General features: G+C 45.8%; 1 protein-coding gene across 7 annotated transcripts in view; it reads right to left on the reverse strand.

Annotated features, from left to right (window-relative positions):
• The window catches only part of ATP2B3 (ATPase plasma membrane Ca2+ transporting 3), a 129,005-nt gene extending 120,157 nt beyond the window's left edge, over positions 1-8,848 (reverse strand). For 2 of the 7 annotated variants that reach the window (XM_039361339.1, XM_039361342.1), the window contains exon 1: positions 8,101-8,393. The gene's annotated coding sequence lies outside the window, so the exon portion shown is untranslated. Of the gene's footprint in view, positions 1-8,100; positions 8,395-8,737 lie in introns of those variants that run through there. The other 5 variants (XM_039361341.1, XM_039361340.1, XM_039361337.1 and 2 more) reach the window with 4 other exon arrangements.
• Positions 8,849-14,693: the final 5,845 nt, after the last annotated feature.

Consider the following 14,693-nt stretch of genomic DNA (forward strand, 5'->3'; position numbering starts at 1 on the left):
TGATAATGCCAGTTAGCTCTTGTTCAATAGCATACGGAGTTTCCCAATCAATTTGCTTCCAACTCCTGCCCACCTAGCAGTCTGAAAGCATGCAAATGCAAGTAGATTAATAGGTACCACTTTGGTGGGAAGGTAACAGTGTTCCGTGCACCTTTGGCGTATAGCCAGGCTGGCCACATGACCACGGAAATTGTCTTCAGACAACACTGGGTCCCTCAGTCAAGAAATGGAGATGAGCACTGTGCCCTTGAGTCAGGCATGACTGACAGGGAAACCTTTATCTTTTACAATAGTTCAGTGGGGATTTTATGTCACAGGCAGATGAATTAAAGCAAGAAACTATCAGGTTGAACAACCTGCCCTTTATAGATTAAAGTCCATAGCTTGCATTTGAAGAACGGAGACTTACTTTGCAACAGTATGATATAATACCCAGCTATACGATATAATGAGGACTCAAAAGTATCTTGCCGTTTCATAGACATGAGGGTAAAAACAGAACATAAAATTTGACTTCAGGGTCCCATTTTTTTCATCTGAAAAGGATTTTCTAGCCTGTGGGGAGCTGTAGAGGTTATAGTGAACATGAGACCCGTGTCTGATGAAATCTCAAAAGCCAAATAAATTGTTGATTAGGGTATCAAGTGGTCCCAAAGTGAACTACCTCTTTTTTTTCCTCCTCTCCCTAGCTAAAGAAAAACAGAATGAATTATGCAAAGTAATTACAATGAATCTGCATAAGCTATATAGGTCAGAGAATTCTGCTTCTAGGAGCAGAATTCTTGAAGATTAGAAGACAAAGAGCGCATACGATTATTGCAGAAGTGACGTACCCTGCCTCGGTTTCCGATGGAGGTGAATGATCTCTTGCCATACATTCAGCCAAGCTAAATATTGACACGCACCTCCTTGCAGTGTCTTAAAACCTGATGAAAACGATGATGGTGATGGTAGTGGTGAAAGTTTTGGATTAGGACTGGGGAGGCTGAGCTTCCAGTCTACCCACAGCCACAGAGACCTATTGAATGATTTTAGATGGGTCATTCTCAGCATCATAAGGTAGAGACAGAAAAATAGGAAGGGAAGGGATGTTCCTATTCTGAAAGATGTGTATGCCTCTTTCAGCTCCTTAATAAAAAGTGGGGAATAATTCATCATCTTCATTATCATCTTCCACGCTGATGAATACATCAGTGCATAAATAGGACAGTATGTGGTGTGTGTGTGTGTGTGTTGAGATAGCATCTGAAGCCAGGTCTTTCACTTATATTATCGTGGATCTAGTTGGATGAGACTTGGATATTTGGAAATGGACGGAGGAGTCAATGAAGTAGAATGAGCTCCCATTTGTAGCTGATAGACCGGAGATCATTTTAGAGTAGATGTATTTACAGGCTAACACACAATGTGAGGGCAACACGGGACTCCTAATTCAATGTTTTCTTTACAAGACAAATGAGAATATATGGAGGCACTTTCTGGAAGGATGAAGTACTCAGCCAAGGCATGAACCTGGAGTTGAAATCCAGAATCACCGAACCTGCCTATAAACCCATCACCAGTGTGAAGGCAGAGAGTGCGAGTTGCATGATGGAACAACAACATTGCCCGCCAAGAAGAAGGCCCCGCATCAGTTCCTGGATTGAATTGAGCCCGCTGGGAATCATTTGGACTTGATGCTTCTCACTGCAAGATCCTCGCATTTCATTCTTTTAAAAGACATTTGATTGGCTTGCTTTGATTTCTATAGCTGCCCATCTGAACAAATGATTCTGGGCAGTGTGTTTCATAAAAACATAAGACAATTTTTAAAATTGAAGCAATACAGAATAAATACATATGTTTGCCAAGTAAAACTATTGCTGCAGGTGTTGATATAGCCAAGAAATGGGATCCTTAATACACTTGTGGCCCCAGGTCTGGGTACATAAACTGGTCTTCAAAGCCTTATGAAAGGCCAACAGGGTTGACGTCATTCTAATCTCTAAAGGGAGAATGTTCCAGAGGGCAAAAACTATGGCAGAGAAGGTCTCCTAGTTCCCACCAGCCAATATTCTTTGGCTGACAGGATCTGTAATTTGTCCAACCTGTTGCACCAAATTCTACAAGTAAAAATGACCGGGAGAAGACAATCCCTTAGGTAGCTTGGGTCCAAGCCATGAAGTGCTTTAAAAGTGACAATCAGCACCTTGAATTGCACCTGGAAGAGCACATTGGCAGCCAATGCAGCTCCCACAGCAGTGGTGTTACATGTGTCAAATATCTGACACCAGTTACTACCTGTCTAGCTGCATTTTGCACCAGTTGAAACTTCTGAATGCTTTTCCAAAGCAGCCCCATGTAGATCACATTGCAGTAATGGGATGAGAAGTCACAAGAGCATCAGTTTCAGCTAGGATACTGGGAACTGTGATCAAATACATCTAGAGGAGTCAAGACTGACAGGAAATCTATAAGGTCTTTGCCAGCAATGATCACCTTTAAGGGCCAGTTGCCCATACAGATATATATGGCATTGCCAAGGAAAGAAATGCATTTCAGAAATGGACACTTGTATTAAAAAAAAGTGTGTATTGAGTTATCAGAGCAACAGCTGGACCAACAGTAGATAGGTAGGAGATATCCAGCAGAATTGGCTAAGTCTGACTGTTTGTATGGCTGCAGAAGATTACGGTGCCCCCTAAATGAGGCTAGAGACAACCAGACCAGGGTGGAACTCAGAATGATAAAATACATAAATAAAAACAAAGGTCTTCCTTTTGACATAACAAAATATGTAAACAGCTGGCTAGGTTCTTAGGTAGTTGAGTAGCAAACAAGAATGAAATTAGTTTTGCAATACTGTTAGGCAACACTATAGCAAGATGTAACATTTAAGTCTTTTGGCTGGTGAAAAGCATTTTGCAAACAATATGTAGGATCAGACTGGGCAACTTGCAAGTTACATATCACCCTGAAGTTCCACGTGGTTGCACTGCTGAACTACGTATCCCATCATTTTGAGGTAGGCGGTCCATGAAAACTATATGCTTAAAATCTGCCTAAGGCAATTAAGAAAGCAAAGAACCCAGTCTAAAAAAGGCTGCCTCCTTCTTCATGCTCACTGAAACTCTCAGATCCCCACCATCTCACCTTCCCAAGAAACCATGAAATGAAGCTCCCAGGTGCCAAATGATAAGTCCTTTTCTGGTGCAGGGTATTTGTGAGCGTAGGTGAGAAAGGATGTTCTGAACCCAGGTGGGTGAAGAGGAGAATTCTCAAGGATCCTTGTACCAATAAGGATCAGGCAGCCAGTGTGAGAGCTTGAGGGCTGAATGTGATCCATTTGGATCTGCAGAGATATTGGGGGGCACAGAAGTGTATAGACCTGGATTATGGGCTCTGAGGGCAATCTCTTCCAAATTTGCTCATTTTGACATACAGCATAAGTCTGCCTTGGTGCTTAGCTCTTAAATGCAATGCTAGGAACAGCACAGCAAGAAGTGGACAAAGCCAGGACATTAAAAAAAAAAATAATCCTAACATTTCCTTGAATTCTCTTCAGTTACGAATGTGATTAAGATGAACAAATGCAATTAACATGTTCTGGTATTTCTATGCACGTCTTTGACATTTGTTCCCAGTACTTAATATATTCCTCTACTTTTGGAAATTAATATTTTGCAAGAAGCTCATGAAAAGTTTCTAGATGATGCCTCCAAGAGTTTGGGGCAGGGGGTTGTAAATTGTGCAGCTTACAGTTCACAGAAATCCCAAGGGACTTTTCCCCACTGTGAAATTAAAGCCTGTCTACCATCTCTAAATCAGTGGAAAACTGCAGGGACCAGCAGGAAATCTGCTGTTCCTATTGATGAACCCCATCCCCACGTCAATTTCCTGTTCCTGGTCAATGACAGTCATTTTACAGAGGACAAAGCCAAACCGATTGGTATACACTTGCAGGCTGTTGCTGGACACTGTTGGAATGAGGGAGAAAATGCCATTACAACAGTGGTACAACTATGGATGGCTTAGGCCTGTCTCTCTCATGGGCTTGGGAGGTGAAGACAAGTCAAGAGGTCATGGCAATAAAAAGAAGTGCCAGATTATATTTGTGCTGCGGTCAGATCCACTTGGGGGAAAGCTCACAAAAGGGAAAGAAGAGAAGACCAAAAGAGTTTGAGGGATCAGCAGAGACAGCAATCACTGGGTCATTTTGGGACAGAGACATTGACCCCTTCTCCCTGTTTCAGGTGGTGCGTCCCTATTGCAGAGAAGAATTGGTGCTGCTTGCCAGCGTTGGGGTTCTATACAGTGAACAACTCCAGTAGAAACATTTAAAGCTCATCGAACTGACCACTTATGCCAGATGCACAAATCCTGTTATTTTGTTTGGTTTGCTTTCAAGGGTAAGACTCTTTGTATGATTAAATAAAAAGCCCAATATCTCTCGGCCAGCTCTTTGCAAACTCACAGCAAAAGTAGGCAGCCTGGTGCAAATCATATTGCCTGCCTTCATTCCCAGGGCTGAACACTCCTTCGAAATATTGACAAGAGAATAACCAGCTGTGGCCTCCTCTCAGGAAGAGGGGAGGAAGGCACTGTCCTGGCTAGCTCTGGGACCTAGCGATCCTGAGGGGAGGGGTGGGATAGGAAGAGTGACACAAGAATGAAAACGAGTGGGAAATCATGAGTAGGTTACTTAATGCAGGGTTATATAAGGAGAGAAAGAGAGGGAGAGAGAAGGAGGGAGGGCTGGGTTTCTGTTTGTTCAACAGGAGTTTTCCATTCCCTCCTCTTCCCCCCCCCCCCAGATCAGTGGGGAAGAAAAGGATGAATGGTCTAACAAAGCTCCACAGCATGCAGAGATGCATCAGGGAACATTAGGCAAAGATTGGGGTAGGGCAGAATGTATAAAAATAAAATTGGCGTATGGGGTTCACAACAGAAAAGAGAGGGGTGGTGTTAGAAGAGAACGAGAGGGAATAAAGCATGGTTTATATGCATTTACCAGGCTGATGAACTAATTGAGTCTCTGGTCCACCGGCGCTTATGCTCTAATAAAGCTTTCTGGTGCATTGGTTAATTAAATTAATATCCTGCCTTTTATTCCAGAGCTCGAGATGAGGTATACATCACTCCTTTCTCCGATTTCTTTTTTTTTTTTTTTGCCACAACAACCTTGGGAGGTAGGTTGGCAGAGAGAGGGAGAGAGAGTGGGTGGATGGGCTGGTGCCCAAATCACCCAGTGAACTTGTACCACTGGGGAGGTGGAGGCAACTGCCAGTATTTCTTGGCCCCTCCCTCTTCTCTCTCTGCCTACATTTTTCTTCCTCTTGGGTTCCCCCCTCCGCCTCGCCTCCTCGTCCTCTGCTTCTCTCTCCCACCTCCCCAAAATGATTGCGGCAGTGCTGGTGCAATCCCTGTGCCCTAGTTAGGCGCTGGTCTACTGTACTCCTGCATCAAGGGCCAGCTAATCTGTTTCCATCAGGGAAGCAGACAGAAGCGGCAGCGGCAGCGCCCCCGCCAACCTCCCCCGCCTCGTCTTCAGCCCATGCTGGTTGGAGATAGACTGTCCCTCAGCCAGGAGGTTCGGTTCATTCCAAGCGCAATATTACAGCGTCATGATCGCAACATCTTTCTCTCCGACTGGAGTTATGTCCTCGCCACGATTCGGGGAGGGGGGGGCGCGCGGAGGGGGGGGGCTCGGATTGCCTTTGCCATGAGCAAAGGACTTTCTGTGGGGTCAGCACACGGGAGTATGTGCCACAGAAAGCCCGCGTTCCTCGAATGCCTGGGCTGAAGAGTCCCCTCCCCCCTTCGATCAAGCAAAGACCGGTTTCCAGATAACACGATGACATCGCGATCATTCCCGCCAGCCCAGCCTGTCCTTTGCTACCGGCCGGGCGCTGCAGTCGGGCGTCTTGCGGTTCTCCGGCCCCCTCCCCAGTCCACCGCCGGCGGGGAGCTGGGTCAAGCCCAGCCCCCTCCCGGCGGAGCTCTCTCCTCCCCACCCTCTCCTCAGCCTCTTCTCCCACCCCACCCCTCGCGCCTGCTGCCACTCAGGACCTCTCGACCAATCAGAAACGGGTAAAGGCAGTCCTCGACAGCCCGTGGAGCCCGCCCCCTCCCCTGCAGTTGCCTTGAAAAAAGCCAGAGCTGGAACGCGCTTTTGCTTCCCATCCCGAGCAATGCGCCAAAGCAGACCGCGGAATAGACGCTCCCCGGTTGCCCTTGGCGATTCGTGGGCGGGCTTAGAGGCCACGCCAGACCCAGCGCGAGGCCCTTCCCCTCCCTTTTTTTTTTTTTTTTTTACCACTGATTCCCTCTTCTTCATCGCTGCTCCCCGGGCTTCAGAGCAGTCTGGGAGGCCAAAGCCCTACGAGATCTCCGCCTTTCACGAGAGCCATACAAGCTCAGAAGGCGACGGGGTCGTGGCGGTCGCCCCCTCGCTTTGAGGTGGCCGGGTGGGGGCGGGGAGACTACGCCCGGGAGGGGGGCGTGATCGCTACGTGTGTGTGTGTGTGTGTGTGTGTGTGTGTGTCCCTCAGATGTCGAGGCAGCATTGCTGAGCAAGAGGAAGAGGCACCGAATATAAGGCCCAAAGGGGCGGCCCGTCCCTTCTTTTCTTGTCCTGCTTTGACCCGCTCTAACTGTTGAGACAGACGGCAGGACCAAAGAAGCCTTGGGAACTTATCCCAGACCAGACCTGGCAGTTATGTCCTTATGCTGATGTCGCCCCCTCCCCTCCTTATCCTAATGTCGCTTCCCCTGGGGTTAGGCAAGGCAATACCCTTGCCTGACCTCAGTTTCCCCGAATTTTTTCCGCTTGTCCTTCCCTTCAGGCCTGGCGATTCCGTTTGCTGAAGTTCAAGCGAGCTGCTTTTCGTCCGTCCGTCCACGCCCCCCCTCTCCCCCACTGAATCTAGCTGTTCCTTTCTTCTTTATCTATCCCGCCAAGTCGCCTGTCCACCCAGCCCTTAAGTCTTAATTATTCCGTCTCCGCTCAGTTCACACAGGGATCCGTTGCCCCGAAACAAGCCATTGAAAGGTCCTGCCAGACTCCAGTGGATCGCTGGAAGGTTCGCCCGTTCGCACCGCTCTCATGTTCGCACATCACATGCTGTGTGATCTGACTCTCCATCTCTTTTTCTAGTTACCAAGGGTGCAGAAGGTGGGAGTGGCGTGGCGGACGGGGGAAGGCTCGCCGCTGCTAAAGCTGCCAATTTAACCCCCAGCCCCAGCCCAATTCCTGCCCCCCACTTAATGCAGGTACCTCTCTGCAATGGGCAGGTGGGCGAGAGATCCCTATTGGTTTTGAAATATGCCCCCACCCACCCGCACCCCTTTACTGATCTGGCCAGGGACGTCACCGGCGCTCCCTCCTCTCTCTCGCTCTCTCTCTCTCCTTGAGCATGAGTGCGCGCGCGCGCAATGTCTCGCTCGCTCTCTTTCTCCTTTTCTCTCTCTCTCACAAACACACGCACACGCCCCTCAAGAATACGTCGCTGTCACCTTGAGATGCCGGCAGGCGAGCGCGCAAGGTGCAGCAAGAGAGAAAGCCAAGGCAAGTCGACATTGAGGAGGTCGGGTGCAAAAGAAAGCTGGCGATGACTGGGAAGGGATCTCAAGCGGCCAAAGGACTTGCTACACTCCCATTCTATTTTGCAATCACCCCCCCACACACACACACACCCTTTGGGCATACCAATAATCAGCATCCTAGAGCCGCTTTTGAAAGCTGGACCTCTGCAGGTATACCAAGCGCTTCTCTCCCCTAATTTTAGGCTGCATTTGGGAGAGTACCTTAAAAAAAAAAAAAGTGGGAGGGGCGCCATTTGACGGCCACCAAGCTTTGCTTTCTGCAGTGACTTGTCCCCACGCCATCCCAACCGCATTCCGCTCCCCTCCCCCCTTCTGCATTACCTATGACGGAGGCTGCCCGGGTTCCCTTCTCAGAAGGAGGGGGGGGGAAAGTCTCCTCAAACCCCACTGGGCGCTGTGAGATTATATATTGCATACATGCCTCTATTTATCAATCACACAGACTTTTCCATCCCGATCTCCCTCTCCTCCTCCCCCCCCCGCACCTCCCAGGAAGGTTCTCCGCAAGGTACTCACCAGGCCATGCCAGAAGCAGAAGAAACTGAGCAGGGGAGCAGGAAGGCTGTTCGGCGGCTGAAGAGAGAGAGAGAGGTGGTGGAACTAGGGGTCCCCCCTTTCTCTCTCTAGCTTGGCCCGGATCCAGTCGAGAATCGGAGAAGCGGGGGAACTTCCTCAGCTCAATTTGCCCCCTTTCAAAGGAGGATTGAAGGGGAAGGGGGGAGGGCGAGGGCGGGGGCTGCTAGTTGACTACAGCCCCGGGGATGCTGCGGCTCGACATCGCAGCGCCTACATCCTGCAAGGATGGAGAGGGCTCGCGGAGCACTGGTCCAGCTGCAAATCTCAGCAGAGGGGGGAGGGGGAGGCAGGAGAAAGAGGAGGGGAACCACGGCTTGGTGAGGTGGGGGTGGGAATGGTGAAAGCCGGCGAAAGCCAATGGTAGAGATTTGAACCTCCTGCCCCACCCTCCACCTCAACCAGGTCCATCCCTCCAACTCCTCCCCACCTCTCAAAATCAAGAGACACCTTCGGATGTAGAGCTGGAACTTCATTGATGGCTGCTTTTCCCCTCCCTCCGGCCCATGAGATGGTATGTTCCAACCTGCCTCTCCATCACTGATAGAGAGACTAAGAGCGATGGAAGGATTCCCACTACCTGTTTCTGTAGCAGTCCAGCCATAGGCGCGCAGTCCCAATCCTTGCTCAGGCAGCTTCCAACTGATGGTGGTTATGACGGTGCTGATGTATGTACAGTATGTGTGGGCAGTGCCGTGAGTGCAGGAGGGGTGGGTTGGGCAGAGTACCCTTTACGGAAGTAGGTGGGAGTCGAGGAGGGGAGGAGGAGGAGGAGGAGGAGGAGGAGGAGGAGGAGGAGGAGGAGGAGGAGGAGGAGGAGGAGGAGGAGGATAGAGAAGACAGCAGACCAGTCAAAGGCATTTATATATTTTTTTCCATCCCCACATTGCTAGTGCTAGTAAAAATTGTAAGTTGCATTCTTTAAAAAAAATGCTGTATATTACTTTAAAGCTCAAGACATTTATGTGGCCTAAGCACTGGAGGATTAAAGGTCACTGTATCAGATACAGTATATTAAGAAGTTCTCTGTTCTCATGTGGACACAGAATAAAAGAAACCATGAGGACAAATAATCTGGGATATTCCTCTCCTTCCTTTTAAAAAGTAAATTCTCCTTGCATTTTTGAAGATTATTCATTGTCTTAGTAAATCTGACAACAACTTGTAAAGACAGGCCAAAAGTATCTGAAATACCCAGTGGAGGCCAAGAGAATTGCTGTGAGGGGAACTTGTGGATGAATTGAGACTTGATCCTCAGCTCAGCTTTTAACAATGCTTTTCTAGAAATGAAGTCCTACTATTTAGCTCTGTTGCATGTGATGGATGATCACCAGAACTGGGAAAATAGAGATTCTTGCTGTATTCTGAAAGTTAACCAAAATCTGTAATCAAAAATCTGTAAATATCCTAGTAGTCTTTAAGGCATACACATATGTACATGCACATACATGCATTTATATGCACATACACATGCCTACATCTCCATTATCTATAGATAGGATTATATCATTCTAAGAAGGTCTTAGACCCTTTTTCATATTTTTCCTCTCTATAACAACCTTGTGAAGGGGAAAGCTGTTATTGTATCAAGCCTATTGAAAGCAGGAGACTACAGAAAGCATATTGCTAAAAGTTAATTAGTTTTCCACCCTCCTTGATGTTGCCTTTATTTTTTTTTTATTTATTTAGGTTATCATTGTGGCACACCTTGTTGACTGAAGAGAGTCAACCAGCTATTTGCATCACCCAGATGTTCTTAATAAAATTGGGAGCTTTATTAATTGCCTCTCATACAGGCTGTTTGATGGATCCCATGTTGTCAACCCACAGATGCAAGATTTAAAGCTATGACTAACTTGCAGGGCTGAGGCTGAAGACAGAGTTGGCTGCCCGTTCTATGGTGAGGGATGCACTATATGGTCTTCCATTTGCTATCAAGTTCTCCTCTTCACCGATCATGCTGGATGAGATTGTGTAAAGGCTGAACTGCAAGCTGAAAAAGTATTGTTCAGGCCAGACATGCTATTATATAAGCATTGTGCCTACCTATCATATATCAGAATAAAGTCTGTTGACGCTAAAGTCTGAGAGTGAAAGCTTAGGATTTTAACCTTGGGTTGATATATAGACAGGATTAGTATTCTCCATTCTGTAGTGGACAGATCTTTTGTGAACATATGACTTGCAGTGAAATAGCTTATCTTGCAGTGTTGAATCTGTGAAAGTTTTGACATTACCTAGTCAATGAATGCTGGACAGAGTTTCAGGGCAATCAAGGTTTAATGACCTGCTTGCCTTAAGTCTGACAGATGGAGGGGGAACCATGCATGAAAGGTGGCCAAAGATTGTCTGGCCAAGAACAAAGGATTATAAGAGGCAGATGTGATACACAGGTGCCACTAGTTTGCCATCACTTGCTTTAGAATAAAAACAGGTATGTCATCTCAAGATATTAAGGACAGCTTCCTTCCATGTGTGTGCAGTCTATGGTCTGTTGATAGATCGTTTAATATTGTTCTACATAGGAAAGACAAGGAGAAATACTTCACAAGTGGCAGTGCTTCAAGGCAGAAAGTCCATTATCCTCCCTTGCTTCCTTGAGGGATAGAAATGTAATAAAGCACCTGTCTTGAACATGTTAGGCAACAGGTAATTAAATAAAATATGTTTTATTATCATAATCATCATGGTTAAGATGACAGCTTCATTAGTTGAACATATGTAAGACAGAACAGTCCTGCCCTCAGGAACGAAACAACCTGGCAGATATTATTTAAAACCGTTTATTGTATGTGTATGTACACATAGAAGTCTATGCATGTATTTATATATATGAATGCACATGGTTGTCATATTCATAAAATATTTCAAAATGACTTTCAGGATATAATAATCCTAAGAGAATGATATGTAATTTTAAGATATACCATAATAACGTGATCTCATTAAAACATCGAAGGCACAACAATAGAAACACACATGGCAATAATATGTTTTAAGAGGTTTTTTGTTTGGAAGTACACAGATATGTTTCTCTGTATTAGTCCCATAAATTATGGAGTCCTCCTGCTCTATGTGAATTCTGCATCTGCTTATAATGGGACCATGAGCGGCTCCTCAGACATGGACCTTAGTCTTTACTTCAAGTATCAGAAGACTCTTATTGTCAGATGAACATGCTCCGTTGAGATCAAGGGGAGTTGGAAGGACTCAGAGATGTCACACCTATTGCTCTGCTAAGAATCCCCGTAAAACCGAATAAGCAGCAGAAAGAGCAGGCAGGAGCTCCTTTCCTTGGGAAATTGATTTCTGTTCCCCAAAGCTATGCAGTAAAAAAAAATGCAGATTGGGAGGGAGATGTCTTATAGCAGGGATCACAATGGTGACTATGACTGACAAGTCCAACTTTAGATAAATAACCATTACATAGGCTTCTAGAAAGAGAGGGAAAAAGAGAAAGTTGTGGTGGATTATCAAGAAGAAAACATGCTCTGGTTTTACCTCCACATCACTGGATTTAAATGGCTACCCTTGCACACAATTTGTGATGGAAAAGGAGCTGGAGAGAGCTCTTCCTGCAGGCTCTTTGTCCAAAGAAGTTGGCAAAAGCTCAGCCAAGAATGCTTCCCCAAGTTCCCCAAGAGTAATGATTTATTAATTTTTTTTGCCCTGCCAGGAAGGTGCTTCTGAGCAGAGCGATCAGCTAATGGGCATTGTTGGCCAGTTGGCAGGGCGAACCCAATCTCCCCCCTTCCCCCCCCATCCATCAGTCAGCAGCACTCATGCCATCAATCAGAGAGATCTTTGGAAGGAACCCCATTGATCAAACCAGAGCTTTCAGCAGCAGACATGCAGATGGATGGCCAAAGTGGAGAAAGGAAGCCCCATATTGGCCTCAATCAGCAGCAGGGCCCCCCACAACATGATGCTTTCCCACTAAGCTCCTTTCCCACCAGAGAGGAAGCACACCCACTGGCGTGTTCCAGAACAAAATGCCAGTCTCCATATTTCCCAGGATAACTCTGGGCTACAGGTGACCCCAGAAGTATGCTTTAAAAATAACAACAGTGGTTCACAGAAGTCTGGAGCCTGCAACCTGGGAGAAGTCTGGACTTCTGGGAAATTGAGTAATTTGTGATGGACCATATCCGCTATCAGAGGATGAAAGCTTCCAAAGTACCCATAGGGCCAGAGCACCTATAGCAGGCTTTACCGTTCCTCGTCGGCCCCAAAAAGAAAAATTGGGGTGCCCTGTTGTTATCACCAAGTGCTTCAGGATAGGCCAAGGCATTCCCCTGTCTAGGGAGGGAATAGGGAGGTTGCTGTTTTCTTGTCTGCTTTCATTCCAGACAGAGACTTAACCATGCTCAGAGGGTGTCAGAGTATGTGAGCTTTTCTTGCTTTAGTGGAATCCTACAAAATTCTGCACTCATGTCAGATTCCGCTCTTGATTTTTCCCATTTTTAAGGAAAAAAAAGTAACATTAGTAAAGTTGTGCAGCTTAACTATTTAACCAAGAATCCAGTAAGAACATATGCAAGGCGATGTTGACCCAGCTGCAAATTATCATATGTACTTGGAGGAAAGGGAAAAGGTATGAAAATGAAATGAAAAATGCATATGCAAATATTGATCTCTAAAATGGCACTTTCTGTGCACCTTCAGCCACCTTCTTTTTTACACAGCAGAGCAGATGAGATTACTGGATTTGGGCTGGGGACTCTGCTATCCGATCGCCTCTTAGATGAGCCATAATCTCCTAGACTGACCTGTCTCCCCAGGTTGTTGTAAGGACAGCATGGGATAAAGCCATATTGAGCTCTCCAAGGGGAAGGTCAAGATAAAAAAAACTGATAAATAAAAGATGATTAGTAAGTGCTTGAAATGCTGCTAAGTGTTGTTCAGAGAATGCAAAATAGGCATGTCCCAGCTGGAACGGGAGATTATTTATTACCATACAATCATTGGAAAAGAAGAAGGGAGGGTGCAAGAGGGGGAAGAAACAAAGCATTCCGATGCTCCAGCATTCCGCATTCATGTTGACCAAATGAGAGGAAGCCGCTCTTGTTCTCTTGTCTCCTTTTTCTGATAGTGGGTCGGTAGCTAATTGTTGTTCGCCATCTTCGATGAGATGGGAAGCTATATAAATTTGGTTAAAAAATAAATAGAATCCCCTGCAAACGTCATATCAAATCAGCTCAATGCAGGTCAGAAGTACTTCCCATAAAGGAGTTATGATGCACAGCTAGCATGCCACATGGCAGGGCCCCTAAGCTATGTGGTAAAATTGCAACCATTCCTTGCTTAAAGTAACCATCAAACGGATGTTGGCCTATGATGTTCTGTGTTGGCTTCAGGGTTGCTTGTGGGATGACGCTGGTTCAGTACATAAAAGGCTTAGTTACAAGATTTAATGTCTGCACAAAAAAATCTGGATTCAGTAATGACCAGGTACTGTATCGCCTTGCAGCTTGGATGCTTGGAACCAAATGGCACCATCAAGTTTAAGACATTGAAAATCAAGCAGAAAGAGACAAATATTGAGAACGGCTTTGAAAGGCACTATATAGAAGACTTGAGTAGGCAAGAAATCATTGCCAGCTTGAAACACTTCAAACCTACAAATCAAAGGCCAGTACTGTCCTGTGTGGCTTTCTACTGGAGTAAAAAGTCATACAGATAGCCAATACTAGTTGTGATGTGTCACCTGAACATGAGGAGTTGAGGAGCAACAATATTTTGTTGGGTTTTCATTATGATAACTAAGGGGTATACCTAGACATCTTTGAGTCTGAATTGGCAGCTCAGCCAAGTCAAGCAGCAGATGGTATGCAGATGCTCCTGAAATTTTTCTAGCACCGTAAGTCTTTTTTCCTTAAGGCTCTTTCCACTCTTTCAAGCATCTTCATTAACTACAAACTTCAAACTACTTGGAGTCTGAAGAATTATGCTTGCAACAGTGGCAAGAAACAGCAGGCCACCAGTAGTCCTATGAGCCTACAAAAGCCAAATGACTGTCATAATAGTCAGACATAGTAGCCAGACAGGGATGCAAACTTTCTCAGTATGACAGTTCTGAAACCTCTTACCTACTAATAAAGCTTTGTGTCAGTTACATCTGTTCTACCAAGAGAAGAAAATATTTGTAGCTCAGGGTTGAACTTGAGGCCCTTGGTTGTTTTCCTGCAGATGTTTCATTCACTCAACTAGATAACAACATCAGTACTAGGATGTTACCCAATTAGGTAATGAAACATCTGCAAGGAAAAAAACAAGCTCAGAGAGCACCAAGAGCCCCACAGTACCTGTTCTCCCATAGAGTGGTATATTTTCTCAATCCTTTGTACTACAAGCAAAAACCAGGTAAATGAATCATAAAAGTGTTCCTATCTTTGAATGAAAGCTTTATTGATTTGCCCAAAACTCCTGGTCTCTGTATGAGGATAACCTCATTTACATTGTCATTTAATAGGGGAAATGTATAGTTAATTATTATTCATTAAGTACTAATACCATTGGTATCACTCAATCACCCG

This window comes from Crotalus tigris, unplaced genomic scaffold (genome assembly GCF_016545835.1).
Source record: "Crotalus tigris isolate CLP2741 ecotype Arizona unplaced genomic scaffold, ASM1654583v1 scf7180000019254.217656, whole genome shotgun sequence".
Taxonomy (NCBI): Eukaryota; Metazoa; Chordata; class Lepidosauria; order Squamata; family Viperidae; genus Crotalus; species Crotalus tigris.